Source organism: Orycteropus afer, unplaced genomic scaffold, assembly GCF_000298275.1.
Source record: "Orycteropus afer afer isolate SDZICR_OR568_19922 unplaced genomic scaffold, OryAfe1.0 scaffold00061, whole genome shotgun sequence".
Classification (NCBI taxonomy): Eukaryota; Metazoa; Chordata; class Mammalia; order Tubulidentata; family Orycteropodidae; genus Orycteropus; species Orycteropus afer.
In genome coordinates, this window is record NW_006921648.1 from 2,981,111 (window position 1) to 2,991,340 (window position 10,230).

Consider the following 10,230-nt stretch of genomic DNA (forward strand, 5'->3'; position numbering starts at 1 on the left):
TTGTGTTTATTCTCAACAACAACAAAATAATTTATATATATTAAAAAAAACCTCTGGGGCAGTTCTAGTCTGCCGCATGGGTCACTGTGAGTCAAAACTGACTAGATGGACGCAACAAGAAGAAGAGGAAGACCTGGGAAAAGTCAGGTGTTGGGAAGGTGCCCATTTCATAGATGAGGAGTTTTAGCCAAGAGAAATGAAAGAGTCTGCGGGAGGCCATGGAGGTGTTAAGTGGCAGAGCGTGGTTCTCAGCCCTGGCCACACACCAGACGCTCTTCACTACTCTCATGTCCTGACCTCATCCTCTGAGGTTGTGATGTAAGCCTTTGAGACGGGGGAGGAGCCCAGCAGGCATGAACCCGCCCCCGGGTGATTCTTATCACTCTGATAAGTTAGCAGTTCGGCCAGGGTTTGGAGACCACCCTCTCTCGCTCCCACCCTGCTCGAAGTCTTCAGGTGTTTTTCCTTGACTCAGGCAAGCTTTTCAGAGAAGGCTTTTCCAGCCTGGTTGCCAGGCAGGTGAGGGCAGGTAGAGTTGGAAGTCCCAGCGTTCGGCACTGTAAACCATCATGAGGAACCATTTCTGTCCTCGTGACCGAGCACTTGTAGATGTCGCATCTACAGGGGTGAGTGTGAATCTCCTTAAGAAGAGTGTATCTGCATCTACCACAGAGGAGCCCTGTATACTGGTTATGATGATGTGTGTCTGTTCCAGGCACATAAACGCAATGCAGTCCAGTGGATTCTGACCCACAGCGCCTCGAAAGGACAGAGTGGAACTGCCCCAGCGGGTTTCCAAGGCTGTCATCTTTATGGAAGCAGACTGCCTCATCTTTCTCCCACAGAGCAGCTGGTGGGTTCCAACCGCCCACCTTTTTCTTAGCAGCCAAGTGCTTTAACCACTGTGCCACCAGAGCTCTTTTTCTAGGCACATCATGGTATCACATTGTCATGGACATCACTAAAAATGTGTGAGCCAGAAAAATATGATTGCAAAGCCAAAAAATATGTAAAGTTTTTTTCAAACAGAAAAACTCCAGGAGAAAGCTCCAGCCACAATAAATATATAATACACGTCAGATAGGTATATAGAGCAAAACCTGCGAAAGCTGGAACTTATGTAAGGCAGAAACCTGTCAGGGAAGGAAAGCGCAAGTATTACCCACTAACGGGGAATGGGAGCAAAGGGGGAACACTTGCCAGACCCGGAAAAACAAGGCTGTCCCAATGAGTTCCGCCTCTCACAGTTCTCACTGGAATAAACACCACATAAGAAGGTTAAGTGCCTGGCTGCTAACTGAAAGGTCGGCAGTTCTAACCCACCAAGCGGCTCTGTGGGAGAAAAGACCTTGCGACCTGCCCCCATAAAGATCACAGCCTGGGAAATCCTATGGGGCAGATCCGCTCTGTCACAGGGCTCGTGGGGTTCCGAATGAACTTGGTGGCACCCACCACAACCAGCACAGTTCGCTCTGCATCCCTGCACATATGTAGGAGTCCTGACAGTCCTTGACAAGCTCCTTGCCTGAGTTATGATAGAAACCCATCATCACAATCATCGGCGGGGACTGACTGGTGGGGTCAGGCAAGTCTCCTCGGGTGAGCAGCTCAGGCCTGTATGAGGACTGCTGTTGGCTAACTGCCAACTCTCGTTACACGCTTAACAGGCCTGTGGTTCTAAGAAGGAGCCTTGGTGGTACAGCAGTTAAGCGCTCTGCCGTGAACCAAAAGGTGCGAAGTGTGAAGCCACCAGCCACTCCACAGGACAAAGAGGTGGCAGTCTGCTTCTGTGAAGATGACAGCCTTGGAAACCCCAAGGAGCAGTTCTCCCCTGTCCTGGAGGGTCACCATGAGTTAGAATCCACTTGACAGCAATGAGTGTTTTGTTTTTTTGGGGGGTTTTTTTGGTCCTAAGAATCTTACTGCATTTGGTGCCCACGTGCTTTGGTTTTCTAGAAGTAGTAGCATCATTGGGGGCAGCGCGGACACCCCGTTAGACCACCACTTTGAACCGGTTGGTCCAGTTGGCCCCCCTGCTGAGAATTGGCCTTTCCACCTCAGACAGACTGAGTCAGAATCTACATTTTAACAAACTCCTCTTCACCTGGGGGATCTTGTTAAACTCTAGATGCTGATCAACTCTATCAGGGGTGGGAATGCAAATTCTCACAGGTCAAAACTGGAATGAACCAGTTCGGTTCGAAGCCCCATTTTAGACGCTATCCTAAGACAGACACCTGTCTGCGCTCTGGGTGTCTCCCCTTCTTGGTTGTGGCGACACAGGGGTCTTCTTTCTCCATTCTTAATGTCAAAGAGAGGCCTACAATGTGCAATTAACGGGCAGGCCTCGGCGCCGCAGACCCAGCACGGGCAGAGCTCGTAGGGAGGACCCTGGCTGCCACGTTTGCCATCCCTCTGAGAGAGAGTTCACTGTTCCCGGCATGGAGTGGGTTACAGGGAAGCACTGGGCAGGGGCAGGAGGTGGAAACTGGATCCCTTCCCGCCGCCTCCTGAGTCAGGGCGCCTCCTGAGTCAGCCTTCATCAGAGTGATTCGCGATTCAGTGTGAAGCCTATTTCCAGAACTTCTGCCACACCCGTGCTGGTGTGAGAAGACCAAACCAGATCTTCGCCAAGTGCACATGCTGTGGGGTTGCCCAGCAATTTCTACAAGGTCTCCGTTTGGGCCCTCGCCCTCAGTGAGCCAGGCCACTCATCTCCCCCTTGGGAGGAACTTAAAATGGACCTCAGTCTGTCATTTGTCTCAAATTCCAGCTTCGTGCCCCTCATCCAAGAAAAGGCCAGAATGTCTTGGCCTTGAGTAGAAAGGGAATCCCTTCCACGTGACGCATTCCCTGAAAGACCTCCCGGGGGCCGGAAGCTTCACTGTAGCTCCTTCTGGATCAGTCCATGGGGGCCCTGGAAGGAGGGATGTGGGTGTCTGGGTTTCTGGAGGCTGCAAGAATCTCTTCCTTTTCCAAGGAGCTAAGCAGACATTTCTACTCAGTCCAAAAAGGGCTGACTCAGGCTTGGAAGTTCTGGAAGCTTTTTCTAATCAACCTAAAGCTCTTTAGGCCTTAATTCCCTCCATCAGCCTTGAACCAAAAGTATTCCCTGAGGTTACCTTTTAGATAAATAACAGAGTGGCTCATAAAATAAAGATATAACCCATGAGCACTGAGCTCCTTTCAGCAATCTTCCACAGGAGACCAGATGGCCAACAATTACCCTAACGCAAAGATGAAAAGGTGAGGGGCAGGGACACTGGGGTAGTGAAAACCAAACATCCAGAACAGAATTAACCAGAATGCTGATACAATGGGAAAAACATCACCAACATCACTGAATTGTCTGTGTAGGAATATTAAATAGAAACCTAATTTGTTATGTAAACTCTCAGCAAAAACACAATAAAGTATTATTTTTTTTAAAAAAAAAAAAAGAGACTTTTTCTCTATGTGCAGGCTGCATCCAAGCCATGTTGAAGACTCTCAAGATAGTTTTGTGTTTGTATTTGCATACAAAGTCTTGTTGTTGTTGTTTGCCATCGAGTCGGCCCCAACTCATAGCGACCCCTCCTTGGGAGGCAGTATCACTACAGAAGTAGGATTGCCCAACCTTCCTTCCGAGGAGTGGCTGGTGGGTTTGAACCGCCAGCCTTCTGGTGAGCAGTCAAGTGCCTTAGCCACTATGCTACCAGAGCTCCTAAACAAAGTCTAGGTTTTAGAAAAGACTCATGGGTCACTACAGAGCCTTCGCAGCTGCCCCTGCCCCAACAATTCAGGTAGACTAACCTGATGTAAGGAGCTCTGGTGACGTGAGTTAGTGAGTTTAACCCAATGTAACTGAAAAACAACACACAGTGTACTTACTGTATACGGAGCAGCATGCCAAGCTACTGAAAGCCAATGATAACTAGAAAACAAGTCTGTCGTCCTCAGTGAGACAGAGAGCTCCCTAGATCAACAGGAAACAGCCCACATCACACCACACCAAACCCACTGCCGTCGAGTTGATTACGACTCAGAGCACCCCTAACGGGCAGGGTAGAACCGTCCCATAGGGTTTCCTAGTCTGTCGATCTTTCTGCCAGCAGATTGTCACACCTTTCTCCCGCAGAGTGGCTGGCGGGTTCGAGCCACTGACCTTTTGGTTAGCAGCTGACTGCCTTAACCACCCAGCACTAGCGCTCTTCTAAGCAGCCCATGCTAAGTGCTCCAATCCAGAGGCACAGGGCAGGTTCCTTCCGACAGAGAAGAGGTGGAAAGGCAGCTCTGACGGAGCTGAGAACGCACCTGAGGAGGCGGTGGGACTGACTGTGGGGCTCAGAGGAAAGGCTTTCCAGGGAGAGGGCCCGGAGAGAAAGGCGCTACGGCTAGAGAGCAGGGCGCATTGTGCAAAACAGCGCCCCAAGTGGCAAGGGCAGGCAAGTGCCGGTGTAGAGCCGGTGGGGCCCGATAAACTAGCAGGCTGGTAGGTAGGGTCAGACTGAAAGGCCAAGGCAAAAATAATAACACTGTGTCCCATCGTGGGAGAGAAACTATTTTAAAATTTCCACTTCCTCCTCCCAGTCATTTTTTTTGGCTCTCCCCACCTCACCTCTACCTCGTACAATTGCCCTTTTGATACCTCTCCCGCCAAGAGTGTTCAGGGGCAGAAAGAACAGGCTTTCCAGATGGAATCCACCGAGGAACGTCCCCACGAGCAGCTACTGTGTGGCTGCCCTCCACCTCCCTAACACCGAGGGGTTCATCTTCCATGTTTCCATAGAGCCATGTCTGCTGTTGATCATTGGCTGTTAGGTGCCATGAAGTCAGTTTCAACTCATGGGGGCCCCCCACCCCCTGTGACAGGGAAGAACCACCCCAGAGAGTCCTCTTGGCTGGAACTTTTTTTTTTTTGGTCTTGAACAAACAAATTCATTTTCCCACAGTTTAGGATGCAGTTGTTGCTAGGTGCCATCAAGTCAGCTCTGTGTACAACAGAATGACCCACTGCCCAGTCCGGCACCAGCCTTACAATCCTCGCCACATCTCAGCTCATTGTTGCGGTGCCAGTCCAGCTCATCAAAGGTCTTCCCATTTCCTGCTGACCCTCCACCTTACCAGGCATGACACCCTTCTCCAGGGAACTGTCCATCTGACAACATGACCAAAGTGGGTGAGATGAAGTCTGGCCATTCTCACTTCCAACAACGTTAGCCTACACTTCTTCCAGAACAAACTGGCTCATTCTTCTGGCAGTCCATGGTATCTTCAGTATTTTTCACCAGCACCACAATTCAAAGGCATCAATGCTTCTTTGATCTTCCTTATTCATTGTCCAGTTTTCACACGTATACGAGGCTACTGAAAAGACCACGGCTTGGGTCAAGTGTACCTTAGTCTTCAAAGTGACATCTTTGCTCTTCAACACTTTAAAGAGGTCTTCTGCAGTAGGTCTGCCCAGTGCAATATGACGTCTGATTTCTTGACTACTGCTTCCATGAGTGTTGATTATGGATCCAAGTAAAATGAAATCCCTGAAAATGTCCATCTTTTCTCCATTTATCCTGATGTTGCTTACTGGTCCAGTTGTGCGGATTTTCATTTTCTTTATTTTGAGGTGGAATCCATACTAAAGGCTGTAGTCTTTGATCTTCATCACTAAGTGCCTCAAGTCATCTTCACTTTCAGCAAGCAAGTTGTGTCACCTACATACAGCAGGTTAATGAGTCTTCCTCCAATACTGATGCCATGTTCCTCTTCATAATCTAGTTTCTTGGATTATCTGCTACCATAAAGAATGAATAAGTACAGCGAAAAGAGACAGCACTAATGCACACCTTTCCTGATTTTAAACCATGCAGTGTCTCTTTGTTCTGTCTGAACAACTGCCTCTTGGTCTTTGTACAGGTTCCTCATGAGTATAATTAAGTGTTCTGGAATTCCCAGTCTTCGCATTGTTACTCATAATTTGTTATCATCCACACACTGGAATGCCTTTGCATAGTGGATAAAACCCAGGCACACATCCTGCTGGGGTCCTGTGCTCTCAGTTCAGAAGGGTAACATCTGAACTGAGAGTGCTGGTCCCAGGCGCAGACTTTCTCTCTGTTGCTCTGAGGAAGGTCCTTGTCTCTTTAGCTTCTTCTTCCTGGTTCCTTGGAGATCTCCCTGTGTCTTGGCATCTGTCTTACTCCATCTCTCTCTCTACTTAATTGTTTAATCTCTTTTATATCTCAAAAGAGATTGACTCAAGATGCACTCTACACTAATCCTGCCTCATGAACATAGCAAGATAACCCATTCCCAAATGGGCTTAAAACCACAGATATTAAAAAAAAAAAAAAAGCCACTCATAGTGATCCGCAATGGATTTCCAAGGCCATAAATTTTTATGGAAGTACAAGGCCTCATCTTCCTTCCATGGAACAGCTGGTGGATTTGAACCATTGACCTCATTAGCAGCCAAATGTTTTACCCACTACATCACAGAGCTCCTTTAACCACAGGTATTGAAAATCCAAACTCACTGCCATGGAGTCAATTCTGACTCATAGTGACCCCCATTAGGTTTCCAATGCTGTAAATCTTTATGGAAGCAGATCACCTCATCTTTCTTCCACAGAGTAGCTAGTAAACTTGAACCACAGACCTCTGGTTAGCAGCCGAATGCCCTAACCACTATTCGGCCAGAGCTCCTTAACCACAGGTATACCAAGCCATAGAGGTTAGGATTTACAACACAGATTCCAGGGGGACAAAATTCAATCCATAACTGCATCTTAGATGATAAACATGACAGGGATTGGGAAGAGACATTTAACTCTTCCCAAATTAAAAAAAAAAAAAAAAAAGTTGTGGGAATTGGTTTCCTTGGCTGTAATCTTTGCAGGAGCAGACTGCCAGGTCCTTCTCCTGGGGAACTACTGGGTGGGTTTGAACTGCTGACCTTTGGTTAACAGCTGAGTGCTTAACCACTAGCCTTACTAGCAGAGTAGGGTACCTCCGGGCACTTATCGGTAGAGCTAAAAAGTTTTGTAACACTTGCCTGAGCTGGGCAGAGGCTGGGCTGGCCTAAGTCCAAGGGGCCAAGAGGCCAAAGAACCAAGAAGCAGAAGTTGAAGACACAGGATGGCAGGAAGCAGAGCTGCCTGAGCCTCAAAGGGTAGCGCCACGACGGCCTCTGGGGTTTCAAAGGGTGGGACGACCGCAGCCTGCTGGGCTGTGAAGGGCGGGTCCAGGCCTCCGAGGTTTCACACAACTCAGCTCTGAGGTGGAGCATGGAGCTGCGGTTCATGAGTGCCAGTGGGACGCGACTGCATCTGCTGCTGCCCGAAGCTGACGAGTCAGGGCCGCCATCCCCAAGGGGGCAGAAGAGCGGGGCCGAGGGGCGGGAGGCTGCCACTCAGACGGACTAGAAGAACAGAGCGGCCCAAAGCCAAGGGAGCAGAGGCACCAGCCATCTCAGTGGGCTGGCCTGGAAGGTGGAGCTGAAGCCCAGGGCCAAAGGGCCTCCACCCAAAATCCAGAGCGCACAGCCCACACCCAGCCTCTGGGGGCAGGGCCTCTGCCGAGATGGCCTCAGAGCACAGAGGACTAGTTTCGAGCCGTGAGAGCTAACGTAAATTGTTCTGCTGGGTTTTTGACTTGCGTGATGCCCCATTACCCCTCCTTTGTCTCCAGTCGCTCCCATTTATAACGGAAATGTCTCCCTTGCACCTGTTCCACCACTGTGCTTTGGAAGCACAGAGCCTGTACTCAAGATTGCACAGGTTCACTGATGAACAGGAATTTTGCCCCAGGATAGAAACTGGACTTGCAATTGATTAAAACCTTTGGGGTGATATTATGGGGTGAAAAGTATTTTGCCCGTAGCAAGGACGTGCATTTTTAGAGGTCAAAGAAAGGGCAGGATGTCATGAATTGAACTCTGTCTCCCAAAAATATGTGCCAACTTGGCTGGACCATGATTCTCAGTGGTTTGGCAGTTATGTAACGATATAATTTGGCAAGTACGTAACGATATAATCATCCCCCATGACGTGATCTGATGTGATCAGCCAATCAGTTGTAAGCGGATTAAGACAGGATGGAACACTCTTACTCAGGTCACATCCCTGATCTGATATAAGGGGAGTTTCCCTGGGGTGCAGCCTGCATTACCTTTTATCTTACAGGAGAGAAAAGCGGGGAGCTGCCTACCTCAAGAAAGACGAGCTGGGAGCAAAGTACATCCTTTGGACCCAGGGTCCCTGCAATGAAAGGCTCCTAGACCCAGGGGAGATTGATGCCATGGCCCCTGGAGGTCTCCAGGAGACACCAGACCCCCAGCTGTTGAAGGAAGACAAGGACCTCTCTTCCCCAGAGCCCAGAGAGAGAAACCTTCCTCTAGAGCTGGCACCCTGAGTTCGGACTTCCAGCCTCCTAAACTGTGAGAGAATAAACCTCTGTCTGTTCAAGCCAGCCACTTGTGGTGTGATTGTTAGAACAGCACTAGATAAGCAAGCCACCATCTTCTTTTTCCCCTACCCTCTTGAGTAACACAAAGGCACATTCAAAGACACTAGGGTATTAGACACAGAGAATCACTGTCTGAATTATAACACAAACACATTGTGTTTGTCACGGGCTTGCATCTGTACAGTCCTCTAACTCCTGCAGTGGTCCTCAGGCAGCAGGCCAGGGCCATGAGAGGTACAGGCGCTCAGGGGTGTAAATGCCTTCCTGAATGTCAAGAGTAAGTGGCAGAGAAAGGATGAGAATCCCAGGTCCCCTAGTCCAGAGTCTTAGTCACAATGGTTAAGTGCTCGGTGGCACTTAAGTGAAAGGTCTGTGGTTCAAACCTACTGACCGCTGGGCAATGAGCAAGGAATAATGAAGAAGAATTGGTACCTCTGACTTACGGTGTTGGTGAAGAATATTGGATGTACTCTGGTGGCAGAGAGATTAAAGCATTCAGCTGCTCACAACAAGGCTGGTGGTTCGAACCTACGAGCCACTGCATGGGAGAAAGATGAGGCAATTTGCTTCCATAAATATTTACAGCCTTGGAAACCCTAGGGCAGTTCTGCTCTGCCCTAAAGTGTCAGTATGAGTTGGAAGTGACTCGATGGCAGTGGGTTTTGGGGTTGCCAGAGGAATGGACAAATCTGTCTTGGACGAAGTACAGCCAGAATGCTCCTTGGGGTGAGGGTGGTGAGACTGTCTCAGGTACTTTGGACATGTTATCAGGAGGCACCTGCTTGGTAAAGTAAGGGCCAGGGAAGGAGAAGAAGACCCTCTTTCTGGTGTCTTGGATTGACACTGTGGGCAACAAAGGGCTCAGACAAGCAACGATTATTAGGACGGTGCAGGACCACGAGGGTTCAGTCTACTGGACCCAGCATCACTACGAGTCAGAACTAACTCAAGGACGCCTAACAACGACAACAACGCAGGAGTGAAATTGCTGGGTCCTGAGGTGATTCCATGTTTAACTTTTCAGCGACCAACATGCTGCACCACGACTGTCCTTCTTTTCACTGGGCAGCTGGGACAGGCAAGGTGCTTCTCAGCCAGACAGGAGGCTGGCTCAGAGCAGGTTCTCCAGAGCGGGGCAGGGCAGGACAGGGCAGGCCATGCTTCATGGGCCCCATGACTCATGACTCGGGGAAAGACAAGTCACCTACGGTGTTAGCCCGTCCCTCAGTGGGAGACAGAGGCAGCAGTGGTGGCCACTCCAACCAGACCCCGGGACGGGCCAGGCCTCAAGCTGGCCGGCAGTGGGAGAGCAGCCTCAACCCTGGGACCAGGCGGGGCACTCAGTCCAAGGATCAGGGAACGGGGCCAGCATGCAGGTTCCCAGGGAAGCTGTGAGTAGAAGGCAGGGCCAGCCGGGCAGAGATCTGGGCTCTGTGGGCTTGGGAGGTAGCTGGGCCCTTCTGCAATCACATTCCTGGGCTGCTTAAGTATCCCAAGAAGGCGGAAGCTGTACTAATCGCCTCCTGCTGCAGCCGGGCCACACTGCCCTGCTGGGGACTCACCTCATTTGACTCCTGAACCCTTATCAGGAAGCCCTGGTGATGCAATGGTGAAGCTAAAAGGCCTCCGTTATGAACCCAGCCACTCCACGAGAGAAAAGACCTGGCTAGCCTCCATAAAGATGTGCCAGATGCTACGGAGTCCGTTCTGACTCGTGGGCACCCTATCTATGCACCACAGAACGAACCGCTGTCCGGCCCCGTGCCGGCCTCAGTCGCTGCTGTGTCT